The 19,259-nt window shown below is 35.1% G+C and overlaps 1 long non-coding RNA gene and 1 other non-coding gene across 2 annotated transcripts in view; one reads left to right on the top strand and one right to left on the bottom strand.

Moving 5' to 3' along the window:
* Positions 1-19,259, top strand: part of LOC126017525 (uncharacterized) — a 122,766-nt gene that overhangs the window by 39,192 nt on the left and 64,315 nt on the right. The window lies entirely within an intron of this gene.
* Positions 11,673-11,776, bottom strand: LOC126019975 (U6 spliceosomal RNA). Its single transcript, XR_007499570.1, has one exon. It is a non-coding gene; the product is annotated as a U6 spliceosomal RNA (small nuclear RNA).

The raw sequence follows: 19,259 nt of genomic DNA, 5'->3' as shown, positions 1-19,259 counted from the left end.
TTCTAAAAGAATTAAAAATGATCCACAGAACTGAAATGCCCGTGGACTTGTAAAGCAAAGGGTCAATTTATTTTGCCACTGAAGACTAGTAAACATAAGAAAGCATGAAGAAAGATTGGGTGGAGTAAAAATAAAACATTTAACTACAATAACTTCTCCTTGCTGTAAACTCCAATTAATTATTTGCTAAATGGCCCTACTCTAAAGGTTAATATTAAGAATAGCAAGAGGAAAAGCCCTAGTCTTAAGCCTCTGTTTCTATCATTTTTGAAAAGTGTCTCAGTGCTATAAACCTGTCTAAAAATGTCCATATTATATCCAAAAATTAGAAAAAAATTGACTTTCTATTCTTTGATAGAATAAACTGCAAAATCTTATTGAAAAAAATAAAAAGGATTAAGAAGAGAAAGAATTTGTGGTCATTTTTAATTACCATATAAGGCAAAATGTGAGAAGAAAATTGAACATGTTCCCATCCTAACAGATTCATTTACAAAGAACAGAGAGATGGCAATACCAATCGGCAGCACAAATATCATGTTTATTTTGATATATCAGTTATAATTAAAAGCTTTTAGCTTATGTATGGAGAGAGATTTGAGTTTTTCACAGTGTAAGTTTTCCTTTGAAAGCTCTCACAGTTGGTGCAAGTTGATGAAACATTTATTTGCAGACACTTTCTTTCACACACACAAAAATTAGGAAAAGAAGATAAAAGGACAAAAAATATAAACTATACTTTTTTATATTCTGTGGTTTCTTGCAATAAAAACAGAATATGTTCATAAGTTCTGCCTTTACTACATTTTTGTTAGCACTCATTGACATAATTCAAGACAGCTAACACCAAATATGATATCCCAGGCATTATGTCTAAAGGGGGCTGCTGGAGTGATTGATAATACACAGGACAGAGCCACTTGCCTTGCATACCGCTGATCTGGGTTCAATTCTCAGCACCTCAAATGGTTGTTCAAGCCACTTTAAACATGCATGATCCCTGAGCTGAGCACAGAGTCAGGAGTAGTCCCCAAGAACCATTGGAAGTGGCCCACCATAAATAAACAAACAAAACAAAACAAAAGTGAAAAACAGCAACAAAAACACCCAAATTCAAAGCCTGAATAGTATAAATAAACAACAGCAGGAGGCAAAGTAAGTCTTGCCTAAATTTACTTTCGCTGAAACTGTTAATAAAATTGTCCTGAGAGGAATGTCTTTTCTACACCTGGAAGAAAAATACATTTCATATCTCCAAATAGAAAGACACTATAATGATTTCTGATTGGTCTTTCTAAGTCTTTTTCCAGTTTACTTTTCTCTTCTTTTCTTATGACATCTCTAAAATTGCCTTATTTTCAAACTTAGCATAAATCAGGACTGATTCTTTTGGTCTTCACTTCCTTATAAAGGCTCCTGTGACACTTTTAACTTATAATTAATAAATATGTATGCTTTTCTCTTGTGAATCTGTTTTTGTCAGCTTAAAACTCATATCCAGGCAGAGACTTAAGGGAATGTAGTGAAACCTTTCCCACCCTATCATATGAAGCAAATGATCATTATTCCTATTCTGTCATTTGGCATTTATGTGGTTTTGGCAGTCACAGTAACTTAAACTATCAGTATTTTCCTGTTTCCTTATCAACAAAATGAGGGTAATAAAAATAGTTCCCACCACTGTTGCAAGAGAGCTTGTGGAAACCAAAAAGCACCTGCTTTGCAAATGTCAGTCTACAAATTAAGTCCCCCAAGGAGGGCCCATACACTGCATCCAAAAGTGCAATATCGAGCATCTGGTGAATGGAAAGTGAACACCTTACTACAAAGTTCAAGGAAGCATCACTCCCAAAACACACATGAGTAGTGCAACCTGGATGCAATTTCCTGTGAACATGACAACCAAACCAATCGCGATCACAACTAAAAGACTGTGACCCCCTTGCAAGCCTGTGTGCAAACACTGCTACCAGATATGAAAATCTGGTGAGCACCACAACCAAGTGTTGGAATGCCACAGCCAAGTATGTGCAAAAGACAAAAAGAAAAAAACCCAAAAACTCAGAACAATATGTTCATATTTTAAGTCTATTGATCCATACCTGAAATAACTCAATGAAATCATTGAAATAAAAGGCTAGATATAATACCATAAGTTAAGCACTTGCTTTGCATGACAATGATCCAGGTTCTCTAGAGCAACACATATGGTCCAAAGCTTGGTCGAGAGGCACAGAGTCATGAGTAGTCCTCAGCACTGCTGGATGTGGCCCTGAGGCCAATCTAACCAGTGTTGAGTTTTAAAAATTTGTGTCAATTCTAGCTTGCCTGGAGCCTAGAGTTGGTTTTATGCCAGAAAACTTCAGGGGTCAGGTCTCTTTGTATTTAAGCCAAGGTTATTCTTTTCATTCCCCTCATATTTTGGTGGGCCTATGCAAACAACAGTTGCCACTCTAACACCTTTTTTCACTGTGCTCCTTTGACTCTAATCCTTAAAAAAAAAAACACTTAAAATTTGAGGTTAATTTAAGCTAATATGCATGTACATAGAAATGTAAAAAATACTATGCCTCTAATGTTTAAGGAGTTACGTAAGTTTTATGGCTTTAGATTGCCTTGTGTGCTGTTAAAAAATATTATAATGTGTTACAATCTGGGGACTTGAGGGACAAAGTAATTGTACATGGATTCTGTTTTATTTGTCTTAATGTTCTTTGGCTGAAAGTTCAAAGTTAAGATATAAGCAAGGGAACTTCTTCTGAGAATTATGTTATGAGTGATTGTCCTTCCACTGTAACTTTACCTTGACCTCTTTCTTTGCATCTTTGTTCTCATAATTAAAAATAAAAAAATTAAAAAAGAATTTGTGTCAATTCAAATGAGTCATAGGGATAGAGATAGACACAAAATAATCTCACTGAACTGTGGAATTTAAGAAAATAAAAGACAGTATGGTAATAATGTTAGATTCTAAGATTTAGAATTAACTGTAACCTAAATGTTGATGTTAGAATATGGTGAGTCTTTGTTTAGAAATATCATTGCCTTGGCTTCTGTACTCTGCTTGCTTGAGGAAATAAACTACTATAAACCTGGCTTTGCTGTGAGCATAAGTGAAGCCATGAGAGGCTGCAGTTTTATACAACTAATGCAGGGGTGGCAAACAGGATTTTGACCCTCACTCAAAATGGCAAAATGCAATATGTGTTTAATATATTATTGTTAAAATTATATGCTTTTGTGTGAGTCTTTGTCTGTTTTGGTAGGTCACTGCGTGGTGTGGCTCTCTGACTCTCACAGTTTAAAATTTTGGCTCTTGGATCCTACCAGGCTGGAATAAACTCCCTTGCATTTACTTGTCTCCCTGGTGAACTTTTGGGTGGTGGATCCTATATTCCAGACTCTATCAATACCCAAAGACAATAGAGATGAGGTTTGAAAGGACCAGCTCACAATAGGAAGCTTATCACAAAGATTGGTGAGTCCAGTTAGAGAAATAACTACACCAACAACTACCATGACTATCATGATAGATACTACCATGGTAGATAGAGAAATAAAATGCCCATCTCAAAGACAGGCAGGGGGTGGGGGAGGAGAGAAATGGAGGGCACTATTGATGGGAAGGTTGCACTGGTGAAGGGTGTACTTGTTTAGGATTAAAACACAGCTACAAACATGTTTGAAACCATGGTACTTAAATAAAGATATTAATAAACAAACAAAAAAGTTTGTGTGGAGTGGGGTCCTTTTAAAGGAGCAGGGGTCATACATGAGAATGACGAGCTCCCTTTGTTGGCCTTCCTCAGATCGATGAGGAGCCCAACCAAGTTCCAGTGGAATCTAATGCACGCGGAAGAACGCATTTAGGAAATTGCTGAATAATTTTGTGAGGATCAATGGAGACTGCAATTGTATCTCGAAAGCAAACAGGGGCATGGCACACTGTGCAGTAAACAATCTTCCAAGAATTAACCACAAAACTATAAAATATTAGCAATAGTCTCAGAACGAGGCAAAGTGTAAAAAAAATTATGTCAAGCCAAGACAGAAATATTCAATACCTCCACTTTAAAGGAAATTTACTTTCATTTATGAAAATAATTTTAGTCTTTTGTTTTTGTTTTTGGGTCACATCCTGCAGCACTCAGGGGTTACTCCTTCCTGGCTCTATGCTCAGAAGTTGCGCTTGGCAGGTCTGGAGGACCATATGGGATGTCAGGATTCGAACCACTGACCTTCTACATGCAAGGCAAATGCCTTACCTCCATGCTATCTCTCCGGCCCTGAAAATAATTTTAGTCTTACTACCATTAGCCTAGTTTTATTTTACTGTTGCTAATGGGAGACCATGTTAAGAAGTCACAAAAGCAGTTACTCATGGTTATATAGATAGTTAGCAACTAACATCCCTAACTAACCATGGTTATGTAATGTGATTTGTAACCATGGTTTGTCTGTGCAACTAACGAAGCTAGTAAATCTTCAAAATACCCCCAATCACATATATTATCTTTTTACTTAAAGCATTTTAATTTTTTATATCTTCACATAAAATATTAAAGATAGAAAAAGTGAAGAAGCATGTATATTGTGTAATCTCAAGACTATCATTTTAATTTAAAGGAATATTTCAAAATGTATTGAAGTCACAAAAAGAAAAGTCCAACTAAACAATCTACATTTATATGCATTTAAAAACGGTTTATATTTTTAGCACTGATTTTGAAATATAATAAACACATTATTTAAATAAAATTGTTATTGTCAGTTTCAAATGTATTTTTTATTTTTTGTTCCTGTTTTTTGGGCCACACTCGGTGTCACTCAGGGTTTACTCCTGGCTATGCACTCAGAACTCGCTCCTGGCTCAGGGGACCACGTGGGATTCTGGGGGATCAAACCAAGGCGAACACCCTACCACTGTGCTACTGCCCTGGCCCCAAATGTATTTATTTTTTGTGGTTCTGACATTATCTTCTCTTTTTATTTATTTTTATACAATGTCTTTATTTAAGCACCATGATTATAAAATGTTTGTAGTTGGGGTTCAGTTATAAAAAGGAACACTCCCTTTACCAGTGCAACCTTCACCCCCAATGCCTTCCATATACCTCCTCCCATATCCCCTTCCTGCATTATGTCTAATGTTTTAATGCTTGCAGATGCTCATGTTTCTACTCCTAGATTTAAAGATTAACTGGTTGCTTTAACACTTGAAATTACATAGTTTAAATAAAGATTGAGATAAATACTGAATTATTTTCCTTTCTCTTCTCTTAGAAGAAAACTTTATTTTTTCATGCAAATGCTTGCAATTTGACTTTATGTGCAAGGCCATAAGTATGCGTTATTGTTTCATGGTGCGGTGGTGGCATTGTCAAGCCCTTGTGGGCCCCTCACTGCTGGTGCACTTTAATTTCAGATGCAGTGGGTGTTTACTACCAATGGCTCTCAGCTGTTTTGTTCTCTGAAGGATTGTCCTGGATTTCAAGGAAGGAGATGCTCTGAGAGAATGTTTTCCACAGGTCAGCTCACAGCCAGTGATTGGCTGATGTGTGTATGTCTGTCAGCCCTGCGCTTTGAAAGGAGACTGTGGTGTTGTGATTTAATTCATTCTCTAGTGCTCCTCAGGAATCAAGTTTGGATGATCAAGCTCAGCCAATACAGTCTTACTCGTTTCTTTCCTCTGCTTGATACTTCCTGTTTTCCTTCCTTCCCTTTCAAACCTGCTTGCAACGGCCTTCATCCAACAAGTCAAATCTACCACAATCCTGCTTTTTACAAAATACCAAAAAATGGGATACCAAATTTATATGTTATGTAAATCGCTACTTTCATAATGCACTTGCTATTTAGCATCTTGTTCCTTAACTTATTTTTGAAAAAGTTATCATTGTGGTTACTTCTGACTTAACCTTATATTTTTTAATTGTTTTGAATATCATCATTTATTTTGGGGTCCTCCCAAGCAGTACTGAGGAGCACAAGGGGCTCAAAAAAAGGGCTTGGCAATTACCTGGGCGTTTCTTCAGTGCATGATAGGTGCTAGGGCCACATCTGGCAGCTTTGCATCTGACTATTCTTAGGGGACCATATAATCTGCTTCATGCAAGGCATGTACCTTAACCTCTGCGCTTTTCTCAGGCTCCTCCTTATTCTACTTAAAATTAATTTACTCCTCAGCCTCTTTCTAATAAACAATTAAATAATTATTCTATTTTAAGCAATACCATATGCCCTTTAACATACAGATTCATGTCTCTCCATCATTGATTTGAAAGTATAGAATCTGAGTCATTGCATAGTTGATCTCTGCTTTCTAAGGACCAATAAGATGGTGTTTATTTCAGTATGTGAATTAGTACATTAGGTGGGAACTAGCTGCCTTCTGCTTCCATTCTAAGTCTATTCTTTATCTTTTCTACCCTGTTTTCTACTAGGGAGGTTAATCTTACTGAGGCTGATCTGTAGGGGCATACTGAGTGCCTATACCAGGGATAAAGAGAGAGAGAGAGGATAGGGATTGGATGTGCTTATCCGGTTCCTTCTCTTAACAGTTTTATTAGGTTGCATTTCTTTTTTTTTTTTTTTTTTTTTTTTTTTGGTTTTTGGACCACATCCGGTACCGTTCAGGGGTTACTCCTGGCTATGCGCTCAGAAGTCGATTCTGGCTTGGGGGACCATATGGAGCACCGGAGGATAGAACCGCGGTCCGTCCAAGGCTAGCGCAGGCAAGGCAGGCACCTTATCTCTAACGTCACCACGCCGGCCCCTAGGTTGCATTTTAAATTAAAACATTAATGCTTCTCTTATATACCTTACGGAACAAATGTCCCAAATTTTCAAATTTGCTGAACTAACAGAATGTGACATAAAATATATAATCTGCATCGTTTCAGGAAATATTTATATGGAGGGTATAGTGAAATTTATAGGAGAGTAAAGAGAAATTAACATTGAGCATAAGGAAGAATGTTAAAGGAAAACAAAACAAAATGAAACAAAAAATAACTTCAGAGGTCTTTGGCTAAAGAACCAAATAGGATAATCCTCGAAAGTTCCCAAAGCAAGCCCCTGACTATCAACGGTCTTTGACAAAGCTCCTTTATTCTAATCTAGTGCTGAGCATCAAAAATCTATATAGGTTCCATTTATGGCAAACTTTGATCTGGAAATATATTGTGAAATCATGCTGGAAAAGGTACTTCCAACAACTCTTCAGAATTTGGCAGATACTAGTTTTATTGATTAAATAATATATTAGTAGCTTATGTATTGACATAATTTATTATGTTTATAAATTTTGACCCAGAGTTAAACTGAGATCGGGCTGAAGATATAATACAGTGGGTAAGGCACTTACTTGCCTTGCATGCAGAGACCTGGTTTTGATCCCCAGCATCCCATTAGGTCCATGAGCGTGCCAAGAATGATTCCTGAGTGCAAAGCCGGGAGTAACCACTGAGCACTAGCAGGTGTTGCTCCATGCAAAAAACAAACAAACAAACAAACAACCCAGGAAACCTAGCTGAGATAAAGGTATCAAAATACATTTTTTTCTGTATTAGACCTATCAGTAAAATTGTTAGACTTTGGAAGCAATATTTTTAGGGTGGGGCACAGAGTTCTTGAGCTTTAGGATCACATCTGTAATGTTCAGCGATTAGTCTTGTTGTTGGCCAGGAACCTATAGGCCTGGGAAGGTGTGACAGGATCCAGTGCACACAGAGCAAGTGACTTAACCCCATATACTATCTCTCCATATAATAATGAAAATAATGATTTCAGTGACTGCTCCTCCAAGTCTTTTTTTTAAATTTATTTCAATACTTCTTTTAAAGTGCAAAAGTGGAATGTTGCACTGGTGATGGTGGGTGTTCTTTCTTATAACTTAAACTCAATTACAAACACATCTGTAATCATGGTGCTTAAGTAAAGATATATAAAAATGCGAAAACGTATTCTTTGTACTCACTCCTGTATAAAAACAGGCCTTCGTCATATTTTTTTCAATTGCTAATCTTCATTTGACATTATTATTGATGTATTTTGATAAATTCTGCAAAGTTGTTATTGTACTTTCTTCTTAGCAATTTTAAATTTTCATCTTCAGCGATTCCAGATGTGTCATGTTTTATTATGTTCTTCAATTGACTTGAAATTTGTGTATTCTATTCCTATTATTTCATATTGCTTGGCATTCTTTAGTAAAATTAACATGTCATTCACATTTAAATGTCACTGTTTTTCTAGTATAATTACAAGAAGATACAATGATTGAAATTTCTCAGCCCACAACGTTTTTATCATTCCCAAAGACACTTTACATCTCCCAAAAGCCACTCCCTAGTCCTCTCTCTGTAACCTCTAGCATTCATTGATCTATCTCCCTGGATTTGCCTAATCTGGTTATTTTATATAAGTGAAACCACATGATTTAAAGCTTTTGTGTCTGACTTAGTATAAAGATTTCAAGGTTTATCCATGTTGTAGCGTGTACCCATGTTTTATCCCTTTTATGTGTGAATGACAAACCAATATATTGCATTACCCACACACCAGTTTAAAGACTTCTGGGCAGTTTCTACAATTTGGCTGGTTATAAATAATGCTGCTGCAAAAAGCACTGTACAGGTTTTTATGTAAACATATATTTCAAGTTCTCATAGGTCTACATATAGGAGTGAAATTTCATGGTCATGTGGTTTAACTTTTTGAAGACCTCAAAAAGTATTGTCTATACCCACATACATGACAATACAGTAAGTAGTGAATTAGGTCCTCAGTTTCTCCACATCTTCACATACTCATACTCCTTTTTGTTACACAAATATTACTTATATTTACCAAAAACCATGGTTTAGAGGTTAATAATCATGAACCTTTTAGTAGGAATATATATTTTTTAAACACTACAATCTTTAAAAATTACACAGTGCTCCTCTCTCTGTCACTGAAATGTTGTATATTAGAGTAATTTGAAAACTAAAGAACCTTGCAGAGTTAAAGAAAAAATATTATGATTTCACTATAAATTAGATGAAAGACAATTTCTGTATATGAAATTCTATGTAAATACAAATAATTTCTACTTAATGGTAATTAAGAGATCCTTCTACAGTAAATTGGATATATGTTCATGCTCAGATAAAAAACTGAGCACTAGGTTATTTTATAGTAATGCATCATAATTCAGTTAACATGGCTCTAATAGAGTTATGTTTATTGTTTTAATGTACCATATTACTATGATTACCATATCTTACCCCCACCAAAGTGTCCAAGACATTCCATCAATGTCCTTATGTTGTTTCTAGTGCAGCTCCATTGCATCTACCACTTCCTCTCAATTTGGTAGTTTCAGTTATATAATGCATGCCAAGGGGTTGGCATTATTTGATCCAATCTATTCCCTTATTTTATTTCCGTACAAATCACAAATGTGTGAAGTCATCTGGTTTCCTTCTCCTTATAACTTTCTTTGCTTATTATAATACATTTCAGTTCCATGAATGTAGCAGTGGACTACTTACTTACATCATTTTGGTTTTTTTTTTTTTTTGGTTTTTGGGCCACACCCTGTGACGCTCAGGGGTTACTCCTGGCTATGCGCTCAGAAGTTGCTCCTGGCTTCTTGGGGGACCATATGGGACGCCGGGGGATCGAACCGCGGTCCATCCTAGGCTAGCGCAGGCAAGGCAGGTACCTTACCTCCAGCGCCACCGCCCGGCCCACTTACATCATTTTGTACCCTACATAACATTCCATTGAGTATCTGTAATCACAAAGTCATCATGCTTCAACCACCATTGGGCAATTGGTAGATAAACTTCTATATCCTGTATATATTACTAAAAAAAAAAACACATAGGGGTGTATATAAATGTATGAAGAAATCTCTTTGAGGTAGATATCTAGAAGTAGAATTTCTGGGTCATATAGAAATCATTTTTTTTGGTTGGAGATTAGCTTGCAGGAAGTGTATCAGGGGATGCTTTTGAGATTCCCACCTGTAGACTATATTTTTTTATATCTTTATTTAAGCACCATGTTTGTAGTTGGATTTCAGTTATCAAAAATACCCCCCTTCACCAGTGCAACATTCCTACCACCAATACACACCATTTACCTTCTCCTCCACTCACTGCCTGTATTCAAAACAAGCATTCTACTTCTCTCACTCATTACCATTGTCATGATAGTTGTTGATGTAGTTCCTCTAACTGAACTCAACCATATTTGTGGTAAGCTTCATATCATTGGCTGGTCCTTTCAAACCTCATCTCTATTGTATTATTATCTACCATCTTCTATTTTTCTTAGACCCCACAGATGAGCAAGACTATGCTGTGTCTAACTCTCTCCCTCTGACTCATTTCACTCAACATAATAGTTTTCAACATTAAATTAATCAGACAACATTCCCACCAACAGTGAAAGAAAGTTATTTTCACCACATACCTACTAATATTGCTTGTTTCCAGTTTTTATTATGCATTCCATTATCATTAATGTCAAAACAATTTTATTTGCATTTTCTTAATAAAGAGTATGGGTTGGAACAAATGCAATTTTGATCGGGTGCTTGCCTTGTACAAAGCCAATTGGATTTAATCCCTGGAACCAAATATGGTACCATTATCACTGTCTGAGAAATCCCTGAGCAGAGCCAGGATAATCCACCAAGTACTGCCTTTTGTGACTCCAAATCAAAAGCAACATAAAAAAATGATGTTGAAAACTTTTTTATACATCTATTAGCCATCTCTGTGTTCTTTTTAGGAAAGTGTCTGTTGATCTCTCTCCCTATATTTTGATAATGTTATTGATTTCTTGAAAAGTTTATGATTCCTTTGATACCTTAAATATTCAACTGTTATTTTATAAATTGTATATTTTCTCTGCTCAATATATTTTATTTTACTTTAAAGTCCCTTTACCATATAAAAACTTTCAATTTTATGTAATTTAATATTTTTATTTTTGCTTGTTATCTTTTTTTCTGGAGTTAAATCATTGAAGAGACCTCTCCTCATATCTTGGAAACTTACGCTTATTTTTATCAACGTAATTTTACAAATTCTAACTAATCTTTTTAATCTAATTTGAGTTAATTCTTGTATATGGTGTTAAATGTTAATCTAGGTTTTTGTGCATGTATTTGTTTTCCCTGACACTACTTTTGAAGGCTCTTCTTGCTTGTCTTCATGTACATAGAGATTTTGTCATAGATTAAATATCCATCGACATGAGCATTCCTCTATTGCCACAATTCTGTTCCATTTGTTTGAGGCTACATTTATTCTAGTACCACAAATATTTACTTATTAATTTATCTTCATAATATAATTATCTTTATTAGATATGTTTGACTATTTTGGAAATTTTATAATGTCATACAATTTTTGGGGGGGTTTTGGGTCACACTTAGCAACGCTCAGGGGTTACTTTTGGCTCTACACTAAAAAATCGCTCCTGGCAGGCTCAGGGGACCACATGAGATGCTGGGATTCGAACCACCATCCTGCTACATGCAAGGCAAATGACCTACCTCCATGCATCTCTCTGGCCCCAATGCATACAATTTTTAATAGAGTTTTCCCCTAAATTTTTTCTTAGGGAATGTCATTGGAATTTTAACAATTCTTTATTTTGTTTATTCATTAATGTTTTAGTTTTGGGATTTTATGAATTTGCATGTCATCCTTGTGCAAGGGCCATGCTAACCTCTATATCATTCCAATTTTAGTATATGTGCTGCCAAAGCAAGCACTAGTTTTGGGATTTTATAAAGTGTTGCTCAGGTATTACTCTTGGTTCTGTGTTCAGGGACCACTCCTAGGGTCTTTGGTGGTCCTGTATGCAATGCTGGGTATAGTACCAGAGTGGCCATGTGCAAGTTAAGTATCTAAACCATTGTATTATATTCCCAACACTTTTTCTAATCTGTGCTTTATTACTGTTACTCTGGTATTTTATTGTATTTTTATTCTTCTTTCTCTACAAAATGATTATACTAAATCTTTTGTTTACTTTTTGATAGTCTCTATGTCTACTCTTGCAGAAATGTCTTTTTAAATTTATTTATCACTTTCTCGTGCTATTTTCTTTTTATTGTTGAGTTGTATGTCTTTTGTATATACTTTGGATCATAGCCTCTTATTTGGTAAATGGTTTTCAAATATTTTCTCCCACTCGGTTATTTCACTAAATATTTTTTATGACACGCCAAAGTATTTGACCTGATGAAATTCAATTTATCTTTTTGTTCATTAGCCTGATTACAAAGTACTCCCCCAGATTTATATATTGAAACACCTTCCTCAAAACATAAAGATTTTAGGAGATGAGTCTCTTAGAAGTACTTAAACCATGAATGTACAAGTGGGGGCCGGCAAGGTGGCGCTAGAGGTAAGGTGTCTGCCTTGCAAGCACTAGCCAAGGAAGATCGTGACCGTGGTTCGATCCCACTGCGTCCCATATGGTACCCCCAAGCCAGGGGCAATTTCTGAGCGCTTAGCCAGGAGTAACCCCTGAGCATCAAACGGATGTGGCCCGAAAAATCAAAAAAAAAAAAAAAGTACAAGTGGAATTAGTACCTTATAATGAGATCCCATAAAAATTTCTAATTCTTTCTATCATGTGCAACACAAGAAAGTGCCCTTTATGAGCCAGAAATCAAGTATTCACCAATCTTCACAATGTATTTGCAGTGCTGTGACCTTAGATATCTCAGAAACAAAATTCTAGTGTATATAAACCAGGTTAAGGTTCTATGATATAATATATTGAACATATGTAAAGATATCTATCCCAGCACCATTTGTTGAGAATACTATTCTCTAGCCAGTCTTTTGAAAATAAAATTAATTTAAAATTGGCTTAAGAATTTATTTTTGAGGGGGTGGAGTGGTGGCACAAGGGGTAAGGCATCTGCCTTGCCCGTGCTAGCCTAGGCCGATCGCGGTTCGATCCCCGGTATCCATATGGTCTCCCAAGACAGGAGCGATTTCTGAGCACATAGCCAGGAGTAACCCCTGAGTGTCACTGGGTGTGGCCCAAATACCAAAAAGAATTTTTTTATTTTTCAACTTTCAATTCCTTTAAATTATGTGTCTCCTCAAACACCACAAACTCTTGTTTCTTTCTTAATAGTAATTTTGTTTGCTTGTTTTTGGGCCACACATGGTGATGCTCAGGGGTTACCCTGGCTATGTGCTCAGAAATTGTTCCTGGCTTGGGGGACCAAATGGGACACCAAGGATTAAACTGCAGTCTGTCCTGGATCAGCCGCGTGAAAGGCAAATGCCCTACAGCTGCACTATCGCTCAGGCCCCTCTTTGTAGTAAATTTTAAAATTCAAAATAATTGTGTCCTTCAACTTTGTTCTGTTTCAATAATTTCGGCTTACCTGTATTTTCATAATAATTTTAATAGCAGTTGTCTGTTTCTGAAAAGAAAGCAAAACTATTGATCAAAATTGCATTGAATATACAACTGAATTAGGGAAGTTATACTGTTTTAACAATAGTAAGTTTTCTAATTTTCCATATAGGAAGTCTTTTCATTGTTGTTCTCTAATATTTTTCCAGAATATGTGCAGCTACGTAGCTTTCCTGCCTTTTAAGAATATTCCAAAGCTTATCAACACTCTTATAGACACATAATTTCTTGGTTGTTCCTTTCACTTTTCATTAACATTTACATAAAGCTTATCTGTTATTCATTGTCCCAAACAAAAAGTTTATCTGTAAATATTTTTGGCAGGTGGTCCCTAAGGAACAGGAAATGTACATCTATTCTGATTAGATAATGAGTGTAATTTTCAGTTGAATTTTAGATTCATCAGCTAGCTCAAATATTGGCAATCTTTTGGGAAATAGAATTTAAAAGTCACGGCCCTGTTTCACCTCCTCATTACTGGAGAATATAATATTTCTTTTTCAAGGATAGTTGAATTAGAAATTGTGAAATGGATAAAGGTTAACTAAGACAACTGAATTTATTCTTAAAGGCTCAGCTATTTTTCTTATATGTGTTTTTGTATTGTTTCAAATAGGGTTAATTTTAAATTTTTATGATCTCAAACATTTCTAAAAAGTATATTTTCTATATAGCAACTGAACAGAGTACTGATGCGAAACAAAGATGATCCATATTACAGGAGCACTCAGACACAGCTAACTCTAGAAAGAGTAATAACAAACACACAGTTTCTGAGTGAAAAGATTGTTTAATGGGGCCAAAGAGAGAATACGGAGGCAGGGCATTTGCCTTGAATGCAGAAGGATGGTGATTCGAATCCCGGCATTCCATATGGTCCCCCTAGCCTGCCAAGAGCGATTTCTGAGCACAAGCGAGGAGTAACCCCTGAGTGCTGCTGGGTATGTCCCAAAAACAAAACAAACAAAAATTGTTTAATGATTAAGTCACTGAATTTGGAAGCTTATTTCTTTCAAGTACCACTGGCATAGTAATAGCACTTGAATTACTATAAAAATCTACAACAAGCTATTAACAGAGGGGACCAATTACACTAGCAGTCCAAAGGGCAAAGGGGAGAGATACAAGATGGATGCTGGGAACAGGGGTGGAGGGAGGACAATACTGGTGGTGGGAGAGGCCCTGATTCATTGTCACTATGTACCTTAAATATTACTTTGAAAGATTCATAATTCACTTTGTTCACAATAAAAGTTATTTTAAAAAATAAAAAAAATCATTTTAAAATCAAGGCTAAAACTTAACAATTCAAAATGGAGATTGAACTGTATGTTAGCCATAAACATAAACGTGAGTCTGGTTTCCATTATTGGATTAGAGATTGCACATATTTTTCCTCCTGAATCTAAGACTTCTACGTATAAGAGCGCTTGGTTTGTAGAGAACAAGGGGTAAGAAATGCATTCAATTATACAGTCCCTTGAAGCTTTAAAGGGTTTCTTCTCATGGAGAGGTAAAAATTTGATTAAAACAAGGAAGAAAATAACAGATTTTCATAACTGAACTCAAAAATAGCAAGCTAATATCTATACCAAACATTTGGTGCACATTGTTAATGAAACTCAGGTTAACTATAATAGTAATTTTGGGATATCTATACACATAAGAAACTGAATAGATTCCTGGATATTTTCAGTTCATAGATAAATATGCTTTCACCCAAACACAATTAAACTATGTACCTTAGGCAAAGAGAGACTATTTTAATATAGGTGAAGACTCTTTTCTGATTTGAACGAGATATTTGAAACTAATAAAATTATCCTGATGAAATTACTTATCAGTAGCTTTGCCATAGGGGTCAGTGTTTATGCCCTGTGCATATTTTAGAGTTACTGCCAACATCCCCCAGAACTCTGGAAAATAATTGTTAAAAATAATTGTGGAAAAAGAAAAATGAGTTAAATGCCCGACATGATTTTACTTATCAAATATAAATATATTTATTTCTAATATATAGTCAAATTTTAGATTATTTCCAAATTATTGTGTTAATAACATGCATACACATATGGCAAATAATATATAAATTTTTAGACAACAAAGTTATAGCTTTCCCATATTTTGAAATAAAAAATTCCATTAATACCAATAAGGAACAAAGATGCTCACTTTAGTTACCATTGTCTTAGATCCTTTTCCTTTTCTATAGTGTTTTTCCCCCTTTTCTGCCAACTGTGGTATTAGAAAGTGTATTTTTGCAGTTAATTACATTTCCACAAACGTCATGTCTAATATGTGAGCATGCCAAAATTCTATGAGAATATTTCCTCTCTTGTTGTCATGCCAAATTCAGTATAAATTAATTTTCTGATGATCTTGCACAAGTTTCATTTAATAAACTTTCAGCCTAAACCTGTCTAATATAAACATACACAAGTAGTTGGAAGATTGGTTAAGCAAAGACTTTATTTTAGAAGGAAATTTTAGCTTTAAGTTATTACCTCCAAAACTATGCTACATATTACCTGCCCTGGTTAGTCCTCAAACAAATAGCCAGCCATTTAAAATGACTTCTTTCCAAAGCAAATTACTCACACCTTCCTGCTCATCAGAATGTCTCAGCTGAACTAACATTTTAAAAGACTGTTCCCAATTCACAATTCTTATGGAACAAAATTAGATTTTTTTCCTACCCCTCATTTTTTCTGTAACACTTTGGCTACTTTTTAACACATGTCACTGTAATATGCTACCAAAAATAAAGTTTTAAGTTGGTGACATGAGATCAATTCTGGTATTCATCATTGTTATTCTCCAATGCTCCATCCATTTCAAATCATGGAATGTAAAATAATCAGACTTTTTTCTTTTTTGACTATCTTGTTTTGGCAAGATGTTTTAGTCTTTCAAGAAAAAAAATGAAATCCATGTGTTTTGAATGGTTTCCATTGCAGCATGATTACTGCAATGAAGACATTTTATTGTGTTAATTTTCATTAAATAAAACCTTGTTGAAAGCCAGTAGTTTTCCAAAACTCATATGATTTATGACATGCTAATGTTTGGAGGAATACATTCTGTTTCAATTATATGGAGTCAGTGACGCCTTTCAGAAAAACTCAGTAATAATATTGCCTACAACAACTTTAATTTTAGACCTACAGCACAGGTGCGAGACCAGGGAACCTATCGACAAAATTGTCAACTTCTGCACAAATTTAATATTCATCACCTCTATGCTATGTTTAACATCAGATGGTTGTACTTGCCAAGGACTGCATATTATGCTTCCATAAAGTAGGCACTTTATAAGCTTTAAAATTGGGTTTTCTATAACTGAAATATGTATATATATATATATATATATATATATATATCAGTTATATATACATTCAGGAGAATTAAAGATGCTGAAGCCCTAGAAAAATATCCTATGCCTGTAGGAAATGGATTAACAGTTCAGATAATTTTCACAAATATGTATTTCTGTTTAATTTACTTGCATATTTTTTGCTAACTGACTTATTTCTCTTCCTAAAGAACATTACTCAAAGTGAAAACCTAGTAAATAAAAGCAACATAGTTTTCATGAACTTTTTGTGAAAATTTGCAATGCTATATAAGAATGGGAAAATATGGGAAAATACTCTATTCCTCTGGGTTCTTCTCAGAGTGAGTAATCAAAAACAGTATTAGCAGAAAGATTAGCAATTTAAACTTTCTATTGAAGTATATATATGCTTTTAAATAAAAAATTTCCATACAAAATTGACATTTCACGTGAGTCAGGAGATTGCCAATGATAATATTTCATATTATATTGGGGGATGGTTTAAATCTGGACCAAAGGAAGAGATGATGGTGCCCAAGATTAATTTCAGATATCAAGAAGGTTGACTTTATTTTTACTCTAAAAAGAAAGATAGAAAGGATATTTTTATGAATAAACCCATGACAAGTGATCAATTCTTTAATTAGGCATAAGAAAGGGGGATTAGAGAAAAAGTAAAAGATCCTCCATAGCTTCCAGGATCTTCATTTTTCTCAGCTCAAAATAATCAATTGTGCCCCAGATGAAAGTCTGGAAGAAATCAGTTCTGAGTATACTGGGATAACTTAACTGATCATTTCATTTTCAATGTGCTTTATTTCAATACTGAAAATGCATAAATTCACTACAAAAATATAACAATTTACCAATCAAAACAAGTTTACTAATGATGGGTAGCAATTTGAGTGTATATGACTAATATATACAAAATTTATGGGCTAGAGAAATAATACTATTGGTAGGGCATTTTCTTTACATGCAGGTCATCTGGATTCAATCCCAGCACTTTATATAGTCCCCAGAATACCATCAGGAGTAATCCAAAGCAAAGAGCAAGGGATAAGCTATGAGTATCTCTGAATGTAGCTTAGAAATAAAACACACACACACACACACTCACAAATGTCTAATATAATACTGTACTTCAAGTTAAAAAAATTTGAAATGAATAATTGAAGGTGGGTTTGAGAGAACCATGTTTTAATGAGCCCATTTTTACTATATTATTATTTTAATGAACATTTAATATTTCAGAAGTTATTACATGATTTTCTCCCATTCAAATTAAAGTGTAAAATAATGATCAAGACACAGAATATTTGCATGCTTTTTTAAATTATTTTTTGCTATTAATTAAGATCTTTATTTAAACAACTTGATTACAAATATGATTGTGGTTGGGTTTCAGTCATGTAAAGAACACCCCCTTCACCAGAGCAAAATTCCCATTACCAATGCCACAAATCTCCCACCTCACTACTCCCCTGCCTGTATTTGAGACAGACAGGCTTTATACTTCCCTAATTCACTAACATTGTTATGTTAGTTGTCAGTGTAGTTATTTCTCTAACTGCACTCACAACTCTTTGTGGTGAGCTTCATATCACGAGCTGGACATTCCAGCCCTCATCTCTATTGTCTCTGAAAATGATTGCAAGAATGTCTTTTATTTTTCTTAAAACCCATAGATGAGTGAGACTATTCTGCGTCTATATCTCTCCCTCTGACTTATTTCACTCAGCATAATAGATTCCATGTACATCCATGTACATAAAAATTTCATGACTTCATCTCTCCTGATGGCTATGTAATATTCCATTGTGTATATGTACCACAGTTTCTGTAGCCATTCATCTGTTGAAGGGCAACTTGGTTGTTTCCAGAGTCTGGATATTGAAAATAGTGCAGTAATAAATACAGGTGTGAAGAAGGGATTTTTGTACTGTATTTTGGATATATCCCTAGGAATAGCATAGCTGGATCGTTTGAGAGCTCAATTTCCAGATTTTTGAGGAATCTCCATATTGCTTTCCATAAAGGTTGGACTAGATGGCATTCCATCAGCAGTGGATAAGAGTTCCTCTCTCTCCACATCCCCGCCAGCACTGATTGTTCTCATTCTTTGATGTGTGCCAATCTGTGTGGCGTGAGATGGTACCTCATAGTTGTTTTGATATGCATCTCCCTGTTAATTAGTAATGTGGAGCATTTTTTCATGTGCCTTTTGGACATCTGTATTTCTTCTTTGTCAAAGTGTCTGTCCATTTCTTCTCCCCATTTTTTGATGGGATTAAATGTTTTATTCTTGTAAAGTTCTGTTAGTGCCTTGTATATTTTGGTATTCACCAAAATTAGGTATTGGGCGAATAGTTTCTCCCACTCACGGGGTGACCCTTGTATCCTGGGCAGTGTTTCCTTTGAGGTGCAGAAGCTTCTCAACTGAATATATTCCCATCTGTTTATCTCTGCTTCCACTTGT

The sequence above is a fragment of the Suncus etruscus genome, chromosome 9 (assembly GCF_024139225.1).
Source record: "Suncus etruscus isolate mSunEtr1 chromosome 9, mSunEtr1.pri.cur, whole genome shotgun sequence".
NCBI classification, from domain to species: domain Eukaryota; kingdom Metazoa; phylum Chordata; class Mammalia; order Eulipotyphla; family Soricidae; genus Suncus; species Suncus etruscus.
This window is presented reverse-complemented; position numbering and strand designations above follow the sequence as displayed.